Genomic DNA, 27741 nt, shown 5'->3' with positions numbered 1-27741 from the left:
TCAGCTAGTATATGACATTTTAAAGAAAAGCAGCTATAATTGTGAATGGCCTGACTACTGTTAAATAGCTGCTGTGCTTTGGATTAGCAAGTATCCTTAAATCAAAAGAAGGTACCTCACTACTCCTGCATTTTTTGTTTAAAAACTGACACATTTTGAATTGTTTGTTGTCTAAATAGTTTTTTTGTTTTGTTTTGTTTTGTTTTGTTTTGTTTTTTTTTCCTGGAAACTGAATGACTTATGGAAAGCTGCTGTCTTTTAAAGTCAGTGATTTCTCCTCAGATGGTCCTGGACCTAAGCACAACAACAACGACAACAAAAAATCGTTTTATAAAAGACTGTGCATTTCAGATTCTATCTCGATATTCCAGATATATAGATATATTAAATGTTGTTATGATTTTCTGATTATGATTACCAGTGGAATTAGGCCCATTAAATCTCTATTAAAATATCAGTGTTTCCACTGCTCTTGAAAAATTTTGTCAGAATTCAGTAAGAGTTTTTCTGTTTGCTGCCAACTCTAAGCAATGGGATATAACAACATTCAATTTTGTAAAAGGAAAAGAGTCCGAGTAAGTCTTCCCAAATATGTGTGTGTTTTCCCAAAATAAAACACACCAAAATAATCATAACAAATTCATTTTTTTTCACAAATTCATTGTCATCCATTATATTCATTTAATAATACAATAACAAGCTTCAGACTTTGTGTACTCATCTTTATAAAGCACTGCACCCTTATTTTTTTTAAATCAAAGATGCAACTGAGAAAATTAGAAACTTAAGATCTAATTTTAAGTTAGAAAATGGATGACATTAGCGCTTAATGAGAGAGCATACACATGCTATCATATCAGAACACAGACAGAAACATCATAAAACGCAAAAATAATTAGGTGACCTTTTCACAAACTATTTTCAGTGACAAAACTGTGACCTTCTTAGATTGTGTTCTGAACTTTTGGCATACCATTGATTGCAAAATCAGTGTAAATAATGAAAGCAAGTCTTAGTATGCCATAAACTGTTTCACAAGGCAGACATGACAGTATATGAAATGTGTTGAAAGCTCTAATGTAAATTATTTAGACTGCTTGCATGATGCAAACCTCTCTGCTTGAAGAGTCTAATCAATTCTTTCATTTGATAGGAATTTTAATTGGATACAACTGCCAGGGATGCAAATATTGTTTAACTACCTAATTCATTGGTTATTTAATTGAGACTAGCCTAATGTTGTCATTGTTGCTACATATATTACAGCAAAAAGACAATATTTAGATGATTTAATTGTGGATCTTGCAACAGGAAAGGCTTAAGCCATAAACAGTGTGTTGAAAATACAACATAAATATTAAGAAGATAATTATATAGTTTTGGAACTATATAGCAAGATGTATACTCTTATCCATCACTGCTGGTGGAACATGCCTTCCAATAATATAAGCAATAAAGTAAGAAAATCAAACTGGAGGAAACATTTGCACAAGACGTACTGCATTGATTTATCAATTGGCTACTGGTTATGAGTTTCTTAAGTTTTTGTACTTAACAAATGTAAGTGTAAAAATGCTTTTACTTGGTTCATTTCAACTTTTGGAACTTTTCTCTCTCATAAGAGACTATCAGGCCAGCCCCTTAAAAACTTGTATGTGTAAGTATATAACAAGCTATATTAAACACACACCAAGGTACATTTTTCTGCTGAATTATACAGTTACTCAGAGGGTTAAAAATGAGTGTTTAAGATAAATTAGTAGGATGTTTCAGTTGTCATTGAAAGGTACATGCTTTGAGAGTAGTAAATTTAGAAAAAGAAATGAATAGCAGTTATTCAGATAGTAAGACATATTGTGTTGAATGAAGGTCAGATTTCTCTGATACGAAATAGAGGAAATGTGAAGTTCTGTCCTTCCTTTCAGCTCAAAAAACAGAACAATGATTACTCTATCCTAGCTATTATCTATAGAAATAATGTTTTTGCAGAAGCTAGGTTAATGAGGTGAAGGCTGGTGATCTGCTAATTAAAAATCTAAAAATAGGACTAGTGATAAATGGTGTGTCAAAATATCCTAGCTAAGTAAGTATCCTTAAGTTAGCTGTGATCAATGTGCAGCTCTGATTTCATGACACTGCATATTCATTTAATGAACCTCCTCTTTTATCTGTTAATTACTGCTACACTCTCTGGATTAAGACTGTAACACATGAGGAGAGTCTGCGCATTGTCTAGTTCAAGTTTATTTATGAATATTTATTAGTTTGCTAGCATACCAGAATCTTCTTACTAGCTGACACATTATCTCACACTAATAAGGGCTTTTGTTTGACACAGAAAGCAGTTGCTTTACACTGGAAGAACTGTTAAAGCTCAGCACGTCTTTCAGAATAGCAAAAAAAATAGGGAAGCTAAATATGCAGAATACAGGCCCAGATGAATTATGCAACCTATTTACATCATATGACATTAAGAATGATACACAAACCCAATTTTAATTCTAAATGGAAACATCTGGCCAATAATTCTACAGTTAATGGCAAATCATCTTTTCAGTTAATTTCTGAAAACAATATTTATTCCAAACTCAATGCAGTGAAATGTGCATTCATAGCAAAAACTTTTTTTCAAATTGAACATAATTTTCCTTCACAGAGAGAGTGGTGAGGTGCTGGAACAGGCTGCTCAGAGAGACTCTGGATGCTCCATCTCTGGAGGTGTCCAAGACACCAAGATTAGATGGGGCCCTGGACAGCTTGATCTAGTACCAGATCTGGAGACAGATGATCCTACCTGTGGCAGGGAGGTTGGAACCTGATGATCTCTGGGGTCCCTTCCAACATAAGCCACTCTATAATTCTATGATTTTATGATAATATTCTGGTAATATTGATGCTTTTTATCACTTTACTGGAGTATTTTATGAATCTTAGTTAAAAATGAGTAATTTCTTTCAATAGCAAACATTAAAATGTGATGAAAAATTTTTTTGCCAAGACCGGTCAAAAAACTGAAACAAAGCAAATGATGATGATAATAATAATAATAATAATAACAACAACAACAACAACAACAATAATAATAATAATAATAATAATAAAGTGGTAGAATTGAAACAATACAGACAAGATCTGCAGCATTTCTGTATAAATGAAAGATCAGGTCCATGCAAATCTATCAAATTCTGGAAAACTTAACTGGTAGCATCCACTGACTCTGATACCTTCAGTAGCAGGGATACAAGAAACAAACTCACCTTCTTCTTACATAAGCTATCCTGGTAAAAGTTATTAATTTCAAACCGAGAAATTTCAGACCTTTTGAAGTTAGTGACTATCAGTGCTCAAGAGGTCTAAAAAGAGAATTTATTGCTCTCGAATAAAGCAGGAGAGACATATTTCCTATCTTTATGGATGTCCAGACTATCTCTTGGAAGGCCAAGGTTTCACAGTGACTGTTAGAGATTCAATTAAACGGGAGCTATCCAGAATGCAGTCATAGTCTCAAAGGTTGAATATCCCACTGGATGCTAAAGTGTCACATGGAGTCCTAATTCTCTAATTTCTTATGTTGCTCATTAAAGCCCTATGATACTATTCTGTTCTTATTGGACAAAAACATAAATGTGAACTCGGGACAAGGAGGATCTGATGCATGTCACATCAGCCTCTGAGCACCACTGTGTACTTCCATACACTATCTCAAACATAATGACAGAGCTGAAGCACGAAATGGCCAAAATTGACCTTTAGTCTGTTCAAAATCTAGCAAGCCACTAGATTTTATACAGTTACTTTTGTACTGAGTCCACTAATCCATTCCTGATTAAAGTTTCTTTTGTGCTGACAAAGAATACTAATACATAATGGTGTAAAGAAAAGAAACAAGAGGGTTGTGTGGAATAGAACATACAGAAAGAGTAAAACATGCTGAAATGCCATGAAAGAAGAAGCAGAAACACATTCTGGGTATGAGGGGAGAAATTTACTGTAGAAAAAAATAATACTACAAGGACTACTCCCTGTAGACTGTCACTAATCTATAGACAAAATTCTAAAGAGAGAAGCAGAGAAAAAATTACAATTTCCATGTTACTAATTCACACACTTTTAATCCAAGTCAGCAGTTATTTAGTGCATTATTCTCAATGCCTGTCAGGACTTTGCTAACAAGAGTTTATTTTTCCACTCTTTGAATCATATTGGCTGCAGTATGCTTGTCTTTCTAATTATACCTTTTCTCTGATTTAACCTGAGTGAGATGATTTACCACCTGTACTCTTACCTTTACCTGTGCCAGCCTATTCGGCTCCAGATTTAATCAAGCATTCACAATGTCAATGTTTCATTTTCACCTTTACTTATTTTATGTGAAATAACATTGATCAGTAGTCAAGTGATTAGCTGAGATTGTGTGGTACTCTCTCCACTGCTACAGAAGTTACTTGACCGCTGCATTATTTTTTTCTTCATTGCTTACTCCTGCGTGCAACTGTCACAAGAGCTTTAAATTCATAGCCTACATATTTCTCATAGTGTCCAGAGACCACAATGAAATGCAGGCTCTTTCTTCTATATTCACATCTGACCACAGTATGCCTGCCATCTGTCCAATGTGCAGGTATGCTGTTTGCATGCTTTTGAGGTATTTGTACTTCAGACATTTATTGTTTGAACTCTGAATCACCTCCTCAGTGGTTTCTACACCACTTTGTTGACTGTACAGGAACACAAATTTTTAACTGTCAACTTCAAATTTGCACCTAAACTGCACAGTAGAGGAGGCTGCGTGAATAACTCCACTGTACATGTTTCACAAGCTGATTGGTTAAGAAATTATGTCTGGCATCAGTCTTTTTTTTTTTTTTTTTTTTTTTCTGTCAAGGTACAGTGTTATTCTTTCAGCAATAATAAACATTACATTAAGAATGAACTTGTAGACTGTATACCAACAGAAGTTATGCTCTTAGGACCCTTGATTTTCACTCATACCGTAGGTGATTGTTGATGGTATCTGCTTGATTTAAGTTAATATCCTATTAATTTGTCCCTTTGAGTTGTATGTACACATAGAAACACAAAAATGAATATACTACATCTAGTATATAATTATTCTACTTAAAGTATGATAGGAGCAAATTTTTTGGAGTGTGGAGTGTTCTGGAATTTAGTAGCCAGTCTCTGAGTATTAGCAGGATTGGAACTTTGCCACTGTGTGTGTGAGTGTGCCTGGTGGTTATGCAAATATTTTAAAGGAGAATATGTAGTGTTTGTTAGTCAGATAACCACATTCACAATGAAGGAATCTATTCACAATTAAATCATAACAATACTTTCTCTCTGCTTTAGTTAATATTTAATTTGGTCACATATAACAGAAGATCAACTCAAAATAAAACTAAGATTGTAGACACATCTAATCCACAATAATTGTCTGAACGAACTGTTTTATCCAATTAAATTCAAAATAATTTAAATCAGATTTGCACTCTTTTTGCTGTAGTCCAGACTAATACTAACTTCTTTGTGTTTGCTGCATGGGAAGAGCATGCATGCATATGTGTTTACATGCTCATCTTTGGTTGGTGGATGGAAGATAATGTTTTAAACAGTACAGAAACTTTGTACCCTTTTCTTCCATATGCTATCCTCTCACTCAGTCTTCATACTTAAGCTTGATGCTGGAAGATAGTCTCATTTCTTCTGCTTTGGTGAGCTAAACTATATTCAAATTTGAATCTGTATTCTTTCATTTTCAGTGTTATGAACTATAGAAATACTATATATCAAATATAAATTTTTTTATATACTCGTTTGTTGATTTCTAATTTACAGCTGTTGAGTAAAAATATGAAGTTTAAGTCTTGAATAATAGTGAGATTTAACACAATTTTCTAAATAGAGAACTGAGTATATTTTCTAATATAACATCACAAGGTAACAGCTTTCTTAAACTTACAAAATGCAGAGGATGATTATAGGTAATCTGCAATACAGTAAAATTTGTCTTTAAATAGTTACATTAATTTTGCAAAATCCCAAGCACTTCAGTGGAATACTACACATTAAAAATAATGAAATGAAAAAACAATTCTTGTTTTAGGTATTTATGTACATCTTTTATTTCTCTCTACTTTATTATCCATAATTTTCAAGTTGTAATAGAAAAAAAAAGAAACAATGCATAAGTGTTTGAAAAGGAAATACTCTGAATTGCTCAGTGTATTATCAGAAATTGTATGATTTGTGATTTTGCTAAGTAAACTCCACAGGTGAAGATATGGGAAAGATATAATCCTGGCCTTCTGAAACATTTATTCATATTAATGCAGTGTCATTAGATTTATCTTTGTAAATGTTTGTTTCATACCAATCACAGAAAAAAGAAATAAGAAAGGTAATTAGAAATGATTTAATCAAGTTCTGTCAATTGAAATAAGAAATTTCATATGCATGTAAGGGTGCTAATCTTTCCAGAAGGGTTTCCCTTATTAGACAAAGGAGGTATGTAAATAAGTGTTCTGCATATGCTTTTGAATAATTAAACACATTATCAACAAGAAGAAACATATTCTAATCTATCTACACATAATGACCACTTACCATACCTATAAAAACTATAGTTTACTCTTCATTGTCTGTGTGCACAAAACACCGGGATCGGGGTCTGTAGCAGTCTTTGAAGCCACGTTATTTTTTAAGGTATGGAAGATTTGTAGAAAAAGAAGTGATAGGGATAATTAATGTATTCTCTTCAGGTGATTATAAGCCTTAATTCTTGCACTGGAATATAGTGCTAATAAGCAAGATCATTGCTGACTTTCAAGGTTGATAGCCAAGGGCAGTGTTATTTATTACAGATGTGTCCATACCTTCTACATACACAGGTCCAGAAGTTCTTGTGCTCCTTGCAGTTTTTACAAAGAATTTAAAAATAGAAGCCAAGAAAAAATAATAGATCAGTGGTTTCTGTGCCAGCAGAGAACCTGACACTATGATAAACAGAGTATAAATTGCACAAAACACATCCAAAAATGTTATTTGAAAGATCCACAGCTTGGGGTCATTCCCAGTACTACTTCAAGAACAATCAATTTGTAGCAAAAAAGGAACAGAGTGGCAGGTTCAGTCATAAACAACATGGTAAACATTACTTTCATACTTCCAGTTCAAAGAAACAACAAACTAATGAAAAGGAAGACTGAAAGATGCAAAACATGTACTCATTTTGGAGCAGGTAGATGAAGAAGACAAAAAAAAAGAGTGAAACAAACTTCCTGTAACACCAAATGGACAGAACATCAGTTTTCTGTGCACAGAGTAACAACACAAAACTTTCAGAAAACGTTAAATTTGGCCTGGTTACTTATATTGTATTATTTCTATTTTAAATGAAACAATGTTACCTGTTTTGATTCTGGGTTCATATAAAACTAAACTTTTATCAAACTTTTCAATCAAATAGGTTTTCTGAAAAGCTTCTAGTCTGGCAACACTGGAATACTTCTTTCAGGTCTATAAAAAAATAGATGAGAATTGTATTGTGCGCTGACAGCAAATAGACTTTTAAAGCTCAAAGACTGTGGAAATATGTGTGCAAAAATCCTATTTTCACAGAAACTTGTTTTTGCCATTAATATCTTAATCTGCAATATGATAGGCACTTTAACTACGAGTCTGTGCTTTCTCCACCATGCCTTACCTCAACCTGGAATAGAGTTCTATAAAAATGCCACAAATAATTTTATTCCCTGTATCTATTAATATTTTTTTTTCCAAGTAACCTTATGAAGGACTGATGGTGATTCATGAATGAGCTTTTGTGCTGTGAGAAATTCTTTCCTAATAAATTAACTAATTCACAAGAAATATAACAATATCTCATACTATAAAGAACTTTCAGTTGGTACAAAGATGGCTAGTGGTCCTGAGGCATTCTTGTATGAATTTTTCCATTCACTGAACATACGGTTTCAGTGGGGATAGGAAAACACATCACCAGCTTAGACTGAATCAAACTGCCATGGTTCTCACCCATCATGCAAGACACTTTTCCTTGAGGAACAGGAAATAAAACTATATTGCCATTAAATGGACTAGTTTGTTTAACACATATAAATAGAACAGATTTCTTCTTAATAAAATTAATGGAAGCTTCAATCACATAGACGAAACCAACCAAATTTTTTTATAAATATTCTTTGCTCCTACAAAAAGTTCTCTAGTGCATATTTTTATAATTTTGCTGCACTATTTTAACATTCTTCTGCCAAAGTATTAAGATAATGACACTTATTTAATATCCCCATTCCCAGATTCTTAATATACACTGAAAGTAAGTCAGTGAGATATGACTATAGTCATTTCAAACTATAGTGCATTGCAGATAATGTTTTTTAGTTTTAATCAAGAAGAGCTTGTCTCTCCAAACACTGGAATTATTCTGTTTCCAACTAAATTTCAGCTGTTTAATCATCCTTATTTTTATATTACCTTACCAGATCTGACTTTAAAAATCTATCCACATTTACATTGTGGAAGTTGGGGTAATTGGGGTGAGGTCTAGGAGAGTGTGTAAATTTCACAGAAGTACATAAAAAGTTCAGATAAGCCTGCGAACCCTAGACGCATCTTAGAAAATGTCACAGCTGTGTTGGCGGAAGATGTGAATATGAGAAATCGTCTAGTGGATGTTGATGCTGGAAAATATCAGGCAAAAGGAATTAAAAATTTACATGAAGGCTTCATTCAGCTTGGGCAGAGGTTCTACATTATTTACTCCACTGAAGGAGAATAGACTTACAGAAAGAAAAACCGATGGAAGAATTTCTTTTGAGAGCTGTCAAGGATAAGATTTTCTGACTACAGTCTTTGATGAGACATACTATCTCAGAGTCCTTCCTTGTGATATTTCCACTACTTGCCATTTCAGACTAGTCCCTTTGGCATTACCTACCTCATGCTGGGTAGTATCTAACACTCAGTCAGATCTCCCTCAGACCTACCTTTTCCCAAGTCTTTCATCCTGAATGGAGTCCAACACCACTGAGGAGTACCTTGCCTCATTACGTGGGCTTTTCCTCTGTTCCAGTCACATAAAAAAAAAGGTTAATGCTTGTTCTGTTGCACTCAGAGCTACTTGGCAGTTTGCCTCCCCCCTTAAAGATATGGTCTTGGAGATAATCATAGCTGCTACGTTTTGTTTTTCTAATTTTCCCCAATGTCATGCTTTTCCAGTCTCCCACTATCCTTTGTGAGGTCATTTTTCTCATCCTATCTTTGGATGGGGAATAAAACATTATCACCATATCCATCTTCATATTCTGATTATTTTCTTTTATCCTCCTTTCCCTTCCTCACCATGAACATGCCCTCTTCAGGTATTCCTGACAGGGGCACATCCAAGCTTATTACTCTCTGCAGTCAGCTCCACTGATTTACCCCTGTTGAAGAATGACAGTTGCCCATGGTGAGCTGCTATCCCCTATCAATTAATAGATTACATTTAAGTCAGCTTCTGGAAGTGCAGTCCATATGGTTACATGAAAGGAAATAATGGCTTTTTTAAGCTTTCTACATTTTTTAATATTATGTGTGGAATGGAAACCATCCTCACATGATTGCAACCAGGAAAACAAGACAGGAAAAGCTAAGCACTCAATGTCTGTATATCAGTCCTGGATGGAAAGGAAAATAATCAGCTTCTAAAATACATCAGAACTGAGGATATTTCCCTTGGTACTGGAGAAAAACAGGTTTGTTCCCAGGTTTTTACTCAGGACAGACTGTAATTACAGAGCTAACCCTTAAGTAATTTTAATTGTGTGCCCCCAACAGAGTAAGAGGATTTTGTTATTGTGCTTTGACTGACATGGCTGAGATAAGTGTTCCTTCACAATTACACTTTCTCTTGTTAGTCTTGTCACTGAAACAGAGATGGAGTTGAGTTCAGTGGCAAAATTACATCAATAGGTTTACTTTGCAGTGTTCTGCATATATTCATATTTGATTCAAATTGAAACTAAAATGCATTCTAAATGCTTAATAACATTGGTTTGACCCCCAATTAGGTGATGCGTGTCTGCAAGTAACTGAGAGATACAGCATGTTTTCAGCGTTTCATTATCTTCTCTTTTCCAGTCAGTCTCTCCACTACCTGCTCAACAGACAGATGAGTCTCTTATCAGAACTAGCAGATGGCAGAGTCAGTCGGTTTGAATTTTCCAACAGGCACTCATAAAACATTTCTGCAAATTTTGTTAAAGTGCATTATATTACAGCACAATTGGGATATAAGCAAATGGATAGCATAACTTCTGTTCAGGAGTGTATTTTTAAATCTTGTCACAGAGTTCTGTAAAGCAAAGAATATTCTGTAACTCAAAGAAAGCAGACTGAATCTTCACTGACATTGTCTTCAGTCCCCCTCATTTCAATGACTGAGTTCAGAGGATGAACCATGGAATTATCTTCGCAGTTTTTGAACAGGGGAAAAATGTTCTCATTGATTTACTGAGAACTTAATGTTTGTTAAATGAATCAGACCACTGTATAACACTGTATACTCTAGAATTTCAACATACTCATGAAGAAAAAATTGACTGGTTAATTAATGGATAATCTAAATATGTAGTTCCTTGGTGTTATACATATTTTTTTTCTGTACAGTTACATTAGATTTATCCTGTTTTCCAGGTGAGAACTAAAAGCAAATTAAAATCACCTCCCTCCACCATCTACCCTCTTCTACCTCTTCCCCTGGATAAGAACAGAGGAGTGGAGGATGGGAACTATGATCAGTCCAAAACTTTTCATCTTTCATCTCTACCCCTCCTTCACGGTCCCTCTCTTCTCCTGCTCCAGTGTAGAAGTGCCCTTCCAAAACATATTCTCTGTGGTCTTCCCACAGACAGCTGTTCTTCTAGCACTGCTCCAAAACAAGTCTGTACCATGGGGCCCTTAGGAGCAGATTGCTCTAGCACTGGATGCCCACGAATAGAAAAAAGAAAGAAAGAAAGAAAGAAAGAAAGAAAGAAAAAAAAAAAAAAAAAAAAAGAAGAGGTGAATGAAAAGGAAAAAAAAAAAAAGGAAAAGATATGAGTGATGCACAATGCAGTTTCTCAAAACCATCTGATTTCCACAAAGAAAGGCAGCAATGCCCTGGCTAAATACCTCGGTTTAACTGTTCAGCATGACATTATATAGTATGGGATATGTCTTTGGCCAGATGCTGTCAGCTGTCCTGATTCCCTTCTTTCCTAGCTTATTGTATATCCCAGCTTCCTCTCCGGCAAAGCAGCATGAGAAACCAAAAGTCTTTGAGCCGTAAGCACTTCTCAGTAAAACATCCATTTATTATCAGCATTATTTTCATCCTAAATCCAGAACATAGTGCCATACCAGCTACTAGGAAGAAAATTAAATCTATCCTAGTCAAAAACAGAGCAGCTAGGTAATATAAGGAGGATGAGTGAATTAGAAGTATAAGTTATTGAACAATGAACCTTCTTCACTGGTTAAATTCAAATTATACTCAGGCCAACAGGACACTTTGATGAAATAAAGAAAAATTTAGTTTGGAACTGCTCATTTCTTTCTCTTCAGCTCCTCCTCATAATAGGAACAACTGATGTAACTTAAAAATTGATACATACTCACCTCAACTTATTCCTAAAACAAAAAATGATTAACAATCAACAATCAATGTTATAGAATGCCCTGGAATAAGATCTGTTCATTAAATTCCATACATTTCATTTATGATGTCGAGCTGGTTAATAAGTTTAATAAGGGGCCAAGATTTCCTTTCAGATATGAGTATATGGAATTTGTCTCACATCACAAACATGGAACTATACAATACATATTGTAAGGAAGAATTTAGCTATGGACATATACAAATGAAATTAGCTCAGGGTGACTGCATACTACTTAAGCATTTAGATACTTTTGTATGTCTAGATTAACAAATTAGACGCATTCAAGAACATTAGGTACTACAGATCCATTTTTAAAGAAATAGTCATGCAAGATAAATTAAAAAAGATATTTGTATCCTAATCAATAAATACATTTTTTTTATCACTGTTCTTTTCAGTGTAAGTATGTATTCAGCTCTATAATATCTTGTAAGTGGAGAAAGATTGTCAGAAAACATATTTGTTAAAACAAAAATCATTTTAATGTTTTCCAATTTCCTGACACACACACACACACATATTTATTAGAGATGATTGCGAAACTATTAGATCAGGATTTATATATATATTTTTGTTCCCCTCATTTTATTATATGACAGATAGATATTTGAAATAGTACCATCTCTGTGTTTAGGTTGCTTGATTCCAAGAAAATATTTGTAATTTTATAATATTTGTATATTATATAAAATCACATATATTTATAAATATCTTGCATTTATACTGTATATCTAAGATAGAGCATCATCAACAACATATTTATTCCACATGTATTTCGTATTATAATGCCACTGGGTTGTGAATGACAGGATAGTAGCTGGCATATGTAATTATTCTCACTTTTAAATATATTGGACAATTTATTATTTTTCAGATCATTCTTAAAGTATATTGAAAAGGGATTATGCAGGAATTTAGAGATAGTCCCCAATTTTAAAAATCCTAGTACAATTTAACCATGACAAAAAGAAAAAAGAATAAATCAGTATTGATGAATACACTATCCTTACAGAGCAGTCCTTTATTTTGGTAACAAATTCTACTTCAAAGTTATCTTGTATTGAAAATTCTTGAGGATAGTTTTGATTCACATAAAAAAATGCACAAACAACTGATATGAAAATTGAAATATATTCAACTATCTACATTACTTATGACTTATGGTGGAGTTTATGTATAGAACAAAAGGGTATTAAGCAGAGTCCATGAAATAATATTCAGATTTTGTATTGATAGACATAACTATTAACAGACAAGATACTCACTGCATTACTATTGCTCTATTTCATATAGTGCTAGAACCTACAGGGCTCAATTAATCAGCTTGATCTCTGAAAAGAAGTCACAAGTTGCCTGATCTCAACTCCCCAGTCACCCTTCCTCCCTCCCACCTCAAAGTATTTTTGAGTCCTTTATAGTCATGTTATTATGCCATATTCTTTTACAACAGAGAGAGATAAAAATAAAAATAAATAAAAATAAACACATACAAAAATTTAGTTATGAGAAAAGCATTGCAATAATATGCTCAAATAAACAGACAATATTGAAAACACTAGTACTATGATTATGGTATATCAACAATTCTAAGCAGTAATAAACTCAATCTCTTACTGTGGAGTTCTGGAGGTTTTAGCCACAAACCTGTAACAAACTTACAGTGCTGCTATGAGTTTGTACTTTGACTGAACCTTTTTGGTAGATCAGAAAATAGCATATTGCACTGGAAGACAGTCAGATTTCAGCTGATTTTTATCCAGAGTATGTTTTATTATCCTCTGTAGAAAAATTGTTAGAAATCATTTAAGCTGTGTAAATTCCGCCTTCCTTTACTTCACTCTCGGAAAAAGCTTAGCTGCCCTGTCATATCTTTGTTGAAAATTTAATCTGAGATGAATATGGATGGAAGCAAACAAAAAGATAATCTTACACCCTATTATAGCTGTTTATACTCATAAAATGATGTTGGCAGACTTCAGTCTTAGTACATGCTAACAAGATTTTGTTTTCATCAGCTTCTTTTGGTTTTTCCAATATGTATCTAAATTCCACTAAAATTACTCTCTTTTCTTATCAACACAGGAAAAATATTGAGCGAAGTGTTATCTGTGTGTATGTGTTTTTAAGCTGTGTGTTTCAGTGCTGATAAGCAGAGATGCAGTGACTGATAAAAGAAGAAATACAAGAAATGATGTTACTTGCTCAGACATTTCTAAAAAAACCCCATAGCTTTCAGGGTAAGATCATTAAAGATAATGTTTCATAGTAATTGAAGAACTTGAAATTATAACTTTTGAGAAACGTGTGCAGTCAATTGCACTAAGTAAAATAAAGTCAGTATCTAGAGATGATGGTTGTAGCTAAAGTGAGACATAATTTGTACATTAGATTTAACTAATTTGTTATGAATCTTAGAGATACAGCACAACAACAGGTGATGCACATTCATTTTTACATAATTGGCTATGTTGTAAGCACTATTATTATGTGAATAGATAAAAAAATCAACAATTTCTTAGGTTGCTTGGGCTGTGTAAATAATTTGAGAGCCCTAAGTAGCATCATCCATATACTATGCGTATCAAATTCTACTGTGAGATACTATCCCCTCATAAATTTTACATTATTAAAATTTATATCTGAAGTTGATAGGACTGTATATTTAAATAATTGGAAAGCTTATTCTATATTCACTGACTTAGATTCTGCCAAGGCTACCTAAAATATCACCTTGATGAAATAAGCTGTAGGAAATTTGCTACCCAGTCAATATTGATCAGAGAACTGAATTTATGAACTCTCCAAGCAGCAATAGGTGAAACATGAAAAGTTTCAGCGACTACTTGATTATCTCAGAAAGACCACAAAGCTTCTTGGGCATGAAGTATTGGGCTTCTTTAAATAAAAGTTATCAGACTGTTCAGCACAATATATAATGGATGACAATTCTACCATGCAAGCTTGATGCAAAGTTAGTAAGGAAAAAATCTTGATAAGAAAAGAGTAATAAAGAAGAATATAACTCGGTGATACTTGAGGGAATCAAAATTTATACCACTAAAGCTGCTAAAATGCCAGGGGAAACAAAACATTTATTCCACCATCCTACATACAGATTAAATATTCTAAACCTGAGTCAAAATTCAAGCTTTGCTGGAAAAAAAGGAATGATATGTGACAGAAATAGATAAGTTATTGGTATTTGCTGCCATGTGTTTAAAAACTTAATAGATTGGGTTATTTATCTTACTGTTTCTCACCTGCACAGTGGGAAAAACACATAGGCCTGCAGAACAGGCTTTAAATACTCTTAGGATCAACAGGAGACTATATAATAGTGCACACAGAAAATTTGTTTTGATCCATATTGTATTAGATTTAGGCAAATTTCACTGCAAGTTTGTGTGAGATTATCTCTTAGTTTGCAAAGTTAAGGAAAAAGGCTGGCAAATGGTAGTGACAATATATAGCTATTGGCACTGAACAGTTACTGTTCTGTTATGACTTGAGTTTTTTTCTTGTTTGATGGGAAAGTTTGCTTTGATCAGCAATATATGTATCTTCACCTCTTACAGAGGGATACAGTGGATAGTAGTGGATTTTTTATTGCATTGATTTAATAAACAATATTATCAACAACTATAGTTCTTACTATTTAAATGCACTAAATGTGATGAACAGTTCATTCAGACATTCCAGGCTACTATAGAACTGTACTTTCAAAACAGTGTCTGCAACTCAATAATAACTACGGCAGTAATTCATTTTTTGACCCTTAACTATTTTTTTCATTTCAGTCTTAACATTTGTTATAGTAAATATTATCAATTTCAGGTCATTTGATTTTTTTTTTTGTGTGTATGTGAGATAACACAAAAGAATTTCAACTCAAGAATGCAAAAGATGAAGAAGAGAATTGATGGTATTTGATTATCAGGATTAATTTAGTTTCAGTAATTAGCTATACCACCTGATAACATTTTTGCTAAAAGCTTTTTCTGAAGACCAAACATGGAACAATAACTGGAATATCTGGGAGTTCTGTACAACTCAGTAATCGAAGGTTTATTTTTAGCTGAAAACTTTGTCTTTTCTGAAGTTTTTGCCTCCAAAATGTGAATGCTTTTTTTTCTGTAGGTGAGACTGGTGACACACAGATGGAACTCATTATCTGCAGTGCCACATGCTGCTCAAGAGAAAGTTTAATGAGGGTGAGAAAGTGGCTGAGACTTTTACCCATTGTCTTCCATCACTGATCATCATGACAGCTTCAGGAGGTGTCACAGCTAATACTGCTTCTGCAAGTGGATTTGCATAAAGGGACTCCACTAAATATTTTCCCCAGAAGGCTAAACTATCAAAGCAAATTTTCCTTTGCACATATTAGATAGTCAAACATTCCAATAGAATTAGCAGATTCTTTAAAACCCAAGACAATGGATTTTACTGAGCATAGTATGTTGATAAGAATATAAAATATATTTAGAAAACATGGTCATATGAAAGCAGCATATTATAAATAATTATAAATCATTGTATTGAAAGGAAACAGAATTCTATTTCTGAAAGTTAACAATGAGAAAAAATTCTTTTTTCTCCGGCACTAACATAAAAGATAATGCTCAACAGAAGAATAACATACTCACCTGACAAAAGGAATACTTGTAGTAGTTGGAGACACTAATATTCACATCTACAATTTTTACAGCATTTCATTCATGCTTTAGATTTTGCTTCTCTTAGTTAAAACACTATCATGCTTTAGATTTTGCTTCTCTTAGTTAAAATGCTTCATTTTACTCTGCTCCCTGTTTTCTGCAAGAGTTTGGTGTTCAAATTGTCCAAATTGTATGAGGATTTTGTAGCTCTCCTGTGTGCCAACTCCCGTTATCACAACCTGGACTTTGGATCCACCTTAACAGTCTTCCTTGATTACACTTGGACAGTCTTCCAAGGTCTAATTTCAATCTTTGGACACACAGTCAAAGGTCTGAGGTACCTGCAGTGATTGTTCCCATGACAAATATTTGAAGATGTTTGTTGCAGCAAGATGGTGCTCAGTAACTCTAGGTTTCCGATAGGCATTCTTCAGTCTTGTAAAGGTACTCTCCATCTTTTGAATTTAAGGCAGGATTTTTGGTTCTCTCATACCTGACAGCAATAGTCTGGCAAGGATCCTTGTGTTGCAACAGCTTTTTCCTAACTGCGGAGTCTTATTTCCTCAATCACTCTCTAAGTTGTTTCATTTTGATCTAGAAGCATCCTTTTATTTGTTTGTTTGTTTGTTTGCCTAATTTGTTTTGTATTATCTTTTATTATATAGGTGCATTGGTCATGGCATGGACCTTCGTTTTCTGACTGTGGCTGTACAATGGAAGCAAACAGTACCCACCACCCATCAGAAATCAAAGAATCTAAGACTGAGGAACTTTAACTGCTACTAAGGTGCATGCCCAGTAAGAGCTGTTACTGCTCTGTTGCTTTTAGAAGACTTGGTCTCTAGCAGAGACAAGATATTACTGATTAGCATCAGCGGGCAGCATTGTTCATGTAAGCAACAGTCCCTCAATCAGTCAGGCTGTTGCAGTGTGTGCAAACACAATGAGCAACAGTAGTTCAGCATTTCTATCTGCATCTAGTACCAAGGCAAAAGATCTTAGAGCTCAGATCCAGATTTCCAATTGGAGACCAGCTTCTACAATTTAGCTCTAATCACATGAGTGTAACAAATCTCCGATCACAAGATTAGAAAAGGCAGCTTAGAGAGCTTGAGGGTGTGCTATCTGCATAGACATCTCTATAATCTACTCTTTCTTTTGAGATAACTACTGAAAGAGAAAAAGGAAGGTAAAGTACACATAAAAGATACTGAAACTAACGTAAGGAAACTACTGATGAAGGATTTGATAGAAACTTTCATTTTATACATATGAGATACTCGTTGAAAAACCATAAACAATTTGTAAAGCAGTAATTACTGTGAGCTTGTGAGGCATTTTATCAAAATCTGCTTAAAATTGTTTTTTATTAAACCATGTAGAAGCTGTCTGTGGCAGGTCCATTGCCAGGGCCTTAAAATAAAAATGCACTGGAAGAGAGTCCATTAAAAAAAAAATCTATTATTGAAGAGGTTTTTTTAAGCAATGTCTTTAATCTCATTCTCTTTCTACTCAGGAGGCACACAGCTACATTTATTTTTACATTTTTCAGTCTTTGACATAGCATAAGGTCTGACCTCAGTTGCCTTTTTTGAAATCTTTCCTTGTATTATTCTTTATCCTACCATGCTGGCAAATAGGAATCTAGACCATATCAACATGCTGTCAGCATAGAGTTATTTCTCTCCAGTCTTTTCTTTTATCCAGTAAGAGCTTGATGCAGGCTTGATATAAATCTAGGAAAATAGGACTGTTTGATACATGCTCAGAATAGCAGGAGTTTTACTGCCTTGTGCTTGCCAAAAGTGTTTCCTGGAACACGTGGTGTTAACTGGCAGAGATTTGATAAGGTGAATGGAGAATAGCTGTGGGTAACTAACAGGTCCACATAAGAATGCAACAGCCTGTCACTGGCTACAGATTTTCAAAGCTAATAGAAATGAGCATATGGCTGTTACACCAGTGACAGATCTACTCTATTAAATACCTATTATAGGAATAAAGGGAAGAGAGGGAGTGGTAAATGTCATGTGACTAGGATTATGAGGTCTCTTCTGTTTTCGTAGGCAATCACAAACACATCTATTGGGATAAGGTTTTAAAGCACTTTCCTAAATTTATGTAAACAATTCATGTGCTTCTGTGATCAAATTGGTGTCAGTGAATGCTTTGAGGGAAAGAAAAACAGCCAGTTTGAGAATACTTTTGTCATAGTTTATTCACTCTGTTTGAAAGAGGGTACAAAAGAGAAAAAATTGCCACCATTAACATCTATGTTCAGCAGAACAAGGTCTATTTAGATGGATGCCTTCCAATACAAATAGCACAATGGAAGAATAAAGAAAAAAAATGGGATTATAGCAAAAAAAAGTATAAAATAAGGGAGTTGGTACAGGATAAGAAAACTAGAGAAAGGCAGAGAAATAAATTTTTGGAGGGATAAGGGATAAATGACTTTTCAGCCTGCAGGACAGAAAGGAAACTCTTTCAGTATGGAAAATTCTGGGTTGAATAGTTTTATTATTTAAGAAAAATACTCAGCATTCACAGTTCTTTGTTAGAAATTAATTACATACTTGGGCTTAGAAAAAGTGGTCTTGTCTGTCTGTTCCTATTCATTAGCTTTGTAGAACTTGTTTTAGAAAGCATAGCAGTAACGCTTTGTTCTTGTTTTAAAAATGGTTTGGAAAAGGAAAATTATTAGTGTGATGCAGGCTGCTGTTCAGCAACAAGATTCTCAGTATTTCATGACTTTTGTCGGGGCATTGTGATAGGACATTATCCATATGGTTTAGCTCTGATACACAGAGAAGAAATAAAGATGCTTTTCCCAATAAAAAGAAAGATAAGGTGATCTAGGATCATTTTACACACTAATTCCCTATAGGCAATTGAGTCCCAGAGGACCTACTGAACCCAATGAAACCAAAAGACCTCAGACTACTGTTGTTCTCTCAGTGCACTGTTAAGATGTTCCTATCTCTTAATCCATCAGGAAAAATCCAACACAAAAAGTTACTATCAAAATAACTAAGACTACATATTGACATCACATACTGCCTAGAAGCTTACTTACACACACTCAGTACACATTTAATGAGGGCTTCTTTTTAAATTAGTTGGACAGGACTTTTCACGGCTTTTCTGTATTCAGATTACTTTCATGGTCTTTTGCTTTGCGTATGTACCCTATTTCTAAGTACATTTTTGTTTTGATTGATAAAACTTTAGAGAGTGCCTTGGAGAGAAATGCTGAATTATTATGTCTTGAATATAGCTGGCTTTCATCCACTGCAGTACCTTTGTCATAGCCCAATACTTCAAAGCTAATCTTTGATAATGAGCTTTTTCTTTCTTTCTGTCTATACTTAATGCAATTTCTGCTGTTAAAATTATAGTCGACATGACTTCAAGAAATTATTTTCAAATCTCTACATTTTTTTTCTTGTTTGATGTGAACATCTACTGAAAAGTTTTCATTCTATTTCCCTCTGATTATTCTTTTTTATAAAACTTTTACAGATGTGATTTTTCAACTCACGTTTTTCCTCTTTTTTTTTTTTTTTTTCTAGTCTGCATCTGCACTATTTTCAGTTTTTAATTGTTTCTTTTAAGGAAGTAATTGTGTTCCAATCTGATTTTAAGGATGACAACCTGCATTTGAATCTCATTTTTACAGTTTGGGAACTAGTTTTAAAAGCTTCTTTCTAAGTCACTGCCATGAAAGAACTAGGCTGAACTTTCCTTTAGCTAACATGAAGATTAAGATTCTCCTGAAACTTGGTGTGACCTTTTATACTTTTGATGTGTCTTTATATTTCTGAGGTTAGCAAGCTTTATATCTCTATTCCCATAGGGGGCACAGGTCTGTGAGAATTAGCAGGGGATTGAATAGGTTTATTCCTTTCTTTTGATTGTTCTTATGGAAACAGTAATCTTGGAATTTTTTTTTTTTGTTATATCCTACATTTCTTAGTCTATTTCATGCATTTTGAGAATGTCCTTTGTTCCATTCAGCCCTTCCTTATATTTTTTTCTTTGAGAAGTCAGAGCAATTTTTATGTTGTTCACACCTCTATTTTTTGACTACATAGGATAAAGGAGTTCTAGTTCTTAACTAATTTATTTCTTTATTTATTTTATCTATTGTGTTCTATTTATTGCAGCAGTCTTGCTTTGGAAAAGATTGTTCTTTTCCAAAAATCCACCAAAACTGAATGCCCTAAATCTTCTTTTGGACTCACACTCAGAGCTTTTGCTCTTTTATAGTACAGTTGGTCTCAAACTATATTTTTAACAATGGCTTTTGCATGTGCAATGTCTGAAATATCTGCAAATTTAATGATAAGTAATAAATCTGGGTCAGGCTCTGGCATTCACTGGGTGAATAAAAGATTGACTAAGACCAGCAGCAATAGAAGGGTTTGAAGAAGATGAAAGATTTTTGCTTTTTCTGTCTATACTCCCAGAGAATGCTATTTTATTTTTCAAGTTATTTTTAAAGAAAATTATGATACAAAGTTTCTGTAAGATTTTGTTAACAGAAATATTAATATGTTCATCAGAAATGTCTAAGTTGGCAGCATGTCTTCTTCTCATTTGAGGCATAAGTATTCGGGGCTTACTTTTTTTTGGTAAGCACGTATAAAAAAGGAGAAAAAAAAGGAGAAAAGAACCAAAACTATTCTCTTGTAGAGTCAAAATCTCCATTCTATAATTTCCACTAACATTGTCAGCTCTTTCTGAGTCACATGGATGCTGCCTTGCCAATTGATAAATCCTGGGGAAATTGTTAGAATATAAATAATACTTTTGCATGAAGAATCTAATTTTTCTTCTGAAAAGGAAAGATCATCTGGTCAGAACCTGTCTGATTTGATTTGTAGAACTAAGCAGGATGACTTAGAGGTTGGAATACAGTTTTCAATAAATATAAATTGATGCAGGAAAATACTGTTGCAACACGAGAGTACCATTTGCATGTAGTGCACTATGGTGTACTGAGTGAAGCTGTGGGGGAGACTCTTCTACTCTTGGGAGAAATGCTTCTATAATCATCAGTAAAAATGATTCACAGTGAAGTCTGCTTTCCTTAAGCAAAATGATTGACATGAATAATATTGATGCAGGCCTGCGAGCTAAGGTTTCCTCTGCAGTAGATGCAATGACTGTTTTGATGCTAAATTCTTCAGTTTAGCATCTTCCATCTGAAATCTTCAACAAAATATTAATAAATTAATAATCACTACAACCTGTCATTAAGAACCGCACTTGTTACTATTTTACAGTTGTGAACAGTATGGTCAGATGTGATACATCCAAAAATTCAAATACAGCATACAGAAAAGCAGGGCTAAATTGTGAACTTCCTTAGTCTTTGTACATTAAGCAGATTTCTAATAGAAACATATTCTGCTCTTTATGCTTGATACTGTTGGTGTTGCACTTCTTGCATTTCCTAATATTCAAATGGTAATTCTTTCAAAAACTTCTCCAAATGGCTTATTTATGTTCATTTTTCTTTATTTGTAAATATGAAATAGAAATTTTATTAAACGGTGGAAGTATTATATAAATTATGTTCCTTACTCTTGACATCATGTATTTTAATCTCTACAATATTAAGGGGAAATAGGGTAGAAAAAAATCTGTCTTTCCTGACAAAAATCAAACATATTTTACTGCAAGGAGACACATCCAGTAAACAGCTGCTAGTTCAGAGAATACAAAATAAATAATTTTACTTGGCTGAGTAAGTATCAGAAGTATGTTTTTGTATGTTTTTTCTCTAGCTATAAAAAAATTAATCCGTTGAATCTCCACGTTCCAAACTATTAAACAAAGTTCTGCTGTAAATCAAATATTTCCCGACTCGCTCTTTCAAATGTAATTTTTTTTTTTCTCTGTGTGGAGGTTGTACCCATTTCCAGTACTGTCATTTTGATAAATGTTCACTCTGTGCCCACAGTCCTGACTACTTTTCTGCTTTCAGCATCTACATAGACCAATTCTCAGCTCCACTATGTTCCTTCAACTGTTCATCAACATCTTGAAAAACAAATCATACCTGACCTGGACTTGTTCAGATGTAGTTAATACTGGAATCCTGTAAATGGTTTTTACTCTGTGATAAGAGCTCATTAGTTACATAGATCTTAACTTTCTCCAGGTTTTTTTTTTGTCTGTTTGTTTGTTTGTATTCTTCCTCACTTCCACACTGGGCTAAAATCTGAAAGAAACATAGTAAAGATATCACAACAGGCAGAAATAATTATATACAGACAGAAATATTCTGTATTCAAATACAGATAAAGTCAGTCAGATCACAAAGCAAGTGACAGATAGAAGACTATCTTTCAGTCTATATGAGTGTGTCATGAGATTTAAGACAAAGTTTTGTTAATTGTATGTAACTCAATGTCATGATGCTGAAATATTCTCTCCCTCTCTCTCTCTTCTTAAAAAGTTCAACTTTGATCTCTATCTCTAATCATTTTTTCCTATTTCTCTTCATCACTAAAGCCTTTGGAAACAACATGGTTTATAGCATTAACTCATAGTCTCTTTCAAATCCAGAAAGCCTTCCCACTAGCATAGGTTTTGTCTCATTTTTAGTCTGAACAATTTTTAGGAAAATTTCAAGCATTCTCTATACTCTGTTTTCATCTTGTAATTTCTCTTGGTAATTTTTTGGTTTTTTTTTGGATGCTACACACCAAATGCATTTTTTTAAAACTTATCTTCCTCTGATCTGAGTCCATTCCCATATCTTTCAAAGTTCCTCTAGTTTCTCATTAGGTAAGTGCCTTTTTTCTTCTTTTTTATCTAACAGACAGACACCACACTTTACTGCTTAGTTTACATTTTTCTGGTACTTGAAGAACAATTCACAAACCTTTTTTCTGCTCCTGCCCTCTCTTTCACTCTTATTTGCATTTAGGATGTGTTTTTCCTATCCTCTTGGAAAATATACTTGGAGTAGAAATCGACATATTTTTATGTGCAGGGTAGTGTTATGACCAGAGGTCATTGCACAACAGCAGCATTTACAGACACTAGCACACGCAATAGCAGTTTGATAGAACATCTATTACTAAAAAGAAACTGGAAATAGTTAACTGTGACAGGTTCTTTCTCTTCCCTCGTAGAATTTGTGCCTCTTTGTTGAAAAGAAATACCTTTTTTTTCCACTGGTATCTGTAGACTATTATTCTCCAGGCTAAACTGTCACTTAGTCCTTCTAATGAATACAATCTTATATATATATATGCTTTTTGTCATTTAGCATATTTGAATGTACAGGATTTAAGCATAAAACTCACGTCAGCTGCATTTTACATTTTTGCTCTTCATTAGGCCACATGAAGTGGCTGAATGAGTTTGAGCTCACTACTAGAGGTTTTTTTGATAATTTGGGGCACATTTTTAATTGATCCCTAAAGGATTGTTCCAAAAGCCCTTCTTTTTCCCAAGTGCCAATAATACGGTGACAAATCATACTGTTCACTTGCTTGTTACCATAGCTGACAGAAAATGTACCTCATAATTTATTCATCACCTCTGGTTGCTGACTTCTAATTAACAATCATCATTCTAAATAAACACAGTAATATTTTAAGTAGCAATGAAAGTTATTATTATTATTAAACAATTACTGATAAGTCAAGATCATGTAAATTGTTGTTATGAGCTGTTTCATCAGAAGACATGATAATATGCTTGACAAAATTTTGTAGTATAACTATTGGAAGTTATACTACAAATAAAATATACTAAATAAAAAGCTCTGTGCAACTTCACAACTTTAGTTCATTGAAATTGTATCACCGGGAACCAGATGAAAGAGGTCAGGGAAGAACACTGGAGTGCATTCATCCAGGAGTGAGAAGATAAGATGCAGTCCACTCCCTGTCACATAACCTGCACTGAACCTCGAGATATTGTTTTGCTCGTCTGCTTCAGATACTACCATCTCTGTAGAGAATATATCCATACATCTCTTCCTCCTTTTTGAGTTCCTCAAATAAGAAGTTTTGCGAAAGCTTCTTTGAATACCATAGAAAAGATATAACTGGGAGAAAAGATAAATATACTTTTTCAACATCTAACATGTTTCAAAGTACCTCCTAATAATAAATAGAAAGAAAGAAATTGAAACTAGGCTAATGAACATGTCTATTCCATGCAGGAAAATTTGATTACTGTTTGACGCATGTAAATGAAAATGTATTCCCCTAATGTGCCTATGTTTTTGTCATTATATTCCATCCCCGTACTCCTTTCAGATAAACAATGTACTGGGATGTGAATATAGGCATCACCTTCTCTAAGTCTTTGAATGATCAGTGAAATTAGCATTAGAAAGTAAACACATATGCATTTCTTATATCACAGCTCTGACTGCCGAACATTTTCTGAGTCACATAATCATTCAGCCTCACAATACCTGTTGCTTTTTGATATGACCTACTGAGTGCTTGAGTTTTCTCTTTGTCCTGCAATTATTTCTCTCTTTCTCTCTCTCTCTTTCATTATTTTTTTTTTTCTAAACATTACTGAAGTAATTCTATCACTAACAAAATCAATTTCAGAATCTGGTTTGCCACTCTCCTAAGTGAGTACACTGGCTTTCAGACATTTGGAGGCATTTCATTTAATTCTGTCTCCACGTACAGCATGGTCTACAATCAAAGACTTGAATTGCCAAAAGCATCCTTTCTGGAGCATGAAATACAAAATTTAATCCAATACCTTTTCTCTCTGTAAAAAAAAAAAAAAGTGAGATTCTTTCTCCCTATTACTATAAATATAGATGCATTTACTATATTGATGGCTAAGACTTAGTGAACTGTAGAAAATGAAATTCAACTTAAGTTTTAAATATTTCAGTTTTAATAAGAAATAGAAGAGCTACTTGTTTGAAAATAAATAAATAAATATATTGATTTTGGCATCATTCTATCAAAAGTCCTATTTTTTCTTTTTTTTTTTTTCTTATGTACTCTGCTTGGAAGCTGTTTGAAGATAGACTGAACTCCGCTAATGGGGGGTCATCTATGAGTTCTATTAGGTCGGGAAGTTATGTATAAGATGAAAGGTATCTTAAGACTTTTTAATCTGGGGGTCCCAAATCTGTAGAAGTGAATTTGTAATTTATACTACGCAACATGCAGTTCAGTCTTAGATTCTTGACATGTAGAAGAAAAACATTCAAATACAATTTCTAGAACATTCTTTTTATACATAGAATGAGAATGGCCTGGAAAAGCATCATTATTGAAGACAAGTTAGTAATGTTTCATAGTTAATTTCAAATAATTTTAGTATCCTTCTGTTGATTCTCAGTCTTGAAATAGTCACAGATCCCCTCTGATGCACTCTGATGCACAGATCCACTGAAGTAAATAAAACGTGCAGAGAATATGAGTTTTATAAATTATTGCTATCTCTCTGTCATTTGCTATTTATTTATTTATTTATTTATTTATTGGAGCTAACAAAACCTGAATCAGAAGTATTTTCATGCTATAGAGAAACACTTCATGGAAAGCATGTTTTTAATCATTCTGGGGAACATGATAAATGATCTTTCCTTTGACAGTTACAACTGGGGCTTTGCTTTAATGCTCTGTAAGTCTTTAGTTTCTAGAACCAGAGCAACTGAGCGAACAATCAAAATTTATCAGGAAGTGAAATAAATCAGGAATTATTTTAAGTGTCACTTGTTTCAGGTATCATGGGGAAACTCAATTTTAACCTATAGTCAGTGTTGTTAATGACACTACTAAAATTATTTTGCATACATAGAAAAATAATTGATATGTGGTGTGGAACTGAACCATCTAAAATTCATAGCTGAGGCACAGATAGGCAGCATTACCTAATAGTAGTAAAATGAGATAAAGCAACGAGATTTGCATTAAAATAAAAGTGGAAGATTAAAAAAAAAATGCTATAGAAGTAAATTTGCAACTGTTCTGTTCCTTACAATTCAAAAAAACTTGTGAACAGATTGGAGAAGACCTTGAAGATGAACGCTGAAGAACCTGTCCTATGAGGAAAGAGTTGACAAAAAGTGTACCCATGTAAACCTAAAAAGACTCAACAAAGCCAAGTACAAAGTGTTGCAATTGGGTTGGGAAAATCCCAGATACAGACTGAGTGTAGAACTCACTGAGTAGAACTCAGCCCTGTGGAGGACTTGGGGATCTGGTTGGATTAAAAGCTAGACATGAGACAGCAGTATGCTCTTGCAGCTCAGTAGGCCAAATGTATCCTGGGCTGCATCAGAAGAGGAGTGGCCAGCAGGGAGAGGGAGGTGATTGTCCCACTCCACTCTGCACTTGTGAGACCCCATCTGAAGCACTGTACCCAGGCCTGGGGCCTGCAGTACAGGGATGATACTGAGATTTTGGAGAAAGTCAAGAAGAGAGCCATGAGGATGATCAGAGGGCTAGAGAACCTAGAGAGATAGGCTAGGGGATCTGGGTTTGTTCAGTCTGGAAAAGACAAGGCTCCAGGGAGACCTTACTGCAGCCTTCCAGTGTTTAAAGAGATATTATAAACAGGAGAGAAATCAAGTTTTCATATGGGTAAATAGTGAGAGGAAAAGGAGGAATGGTTTAAAACTGAAGGAGAGGAAATTTGGGTAAGAAGTATGGGAAGTTTTTTACAAAAAAACTTATGGTAAGGTGTTGGAACAGGCTATCCAGAGAAGCCATGTATATCCCAGCCCTGGAGGAATTAAAGGCCATGCTGGGCAACCTCATATAGTGCTTGATCTAGCAGGTGGCAGCCCTGCCTATGGCAGGGAGGATGAAACAAGATTATCTTCCAGCCCAAGCAATTGACCTAATGCAACTGACCAAGAGGTTAGATAACCTCACCTTGGCTCCCTTTCCCCATGGGAGGTTTGTGTTGATGATCTTTCAAGGTCCATTTCAACCTATTACATGATTTCACAAAATTTGCAATTTGTTCTCAGGTGCTTGATTCTATGCAGTGGTTTCAGAACGCAACTTTTACAGGAGCTGAGGCCCTCTAGATGTCAGAGCTCCTGGGAATCAGCAGCTTGGGGAAGCAGGGAGCCTCATGGGAGATGAAATTGAGTAAATGAATTAAATAATTGATTTACTGCTTTACATTACTGTTTCAATGGAAATAATTATTTCTGCTCTATCTCAATTCTTAAAAAAGTCTATCAAAACATTATTAAATAATGAGATTTTGAAGATTACATTACCTATAAAAGCTTGACCTTTCATTAGTTGCACGAACAGGCAGTAGAAACATCTCCAAAGCTGAGTTCTAAGTTCATTTTTAATGACAAGTGAAATAATGGATTCTTTAATCTCACTTAGGCCCTGTTTTAGCACTGCAAGTGA

Source organism: Meleagris gallopavo, chromosome 3, assembly GCF_905368555.1.
Source record: "Meleagris gallopavo chromosome 3, MGAL_WU_HG_1.1, whole genome shotgun sequence".
Classification (NCBI taxonomy): domain Eukaryota; kingdom Metazoa; phylum Chordata; class Aves; order Galliformes; family Phasianidae; genus Meleagris; species Meleagris gallopavo.
This window is presented reverse-complemented; position numbering follows the sequence as displayed.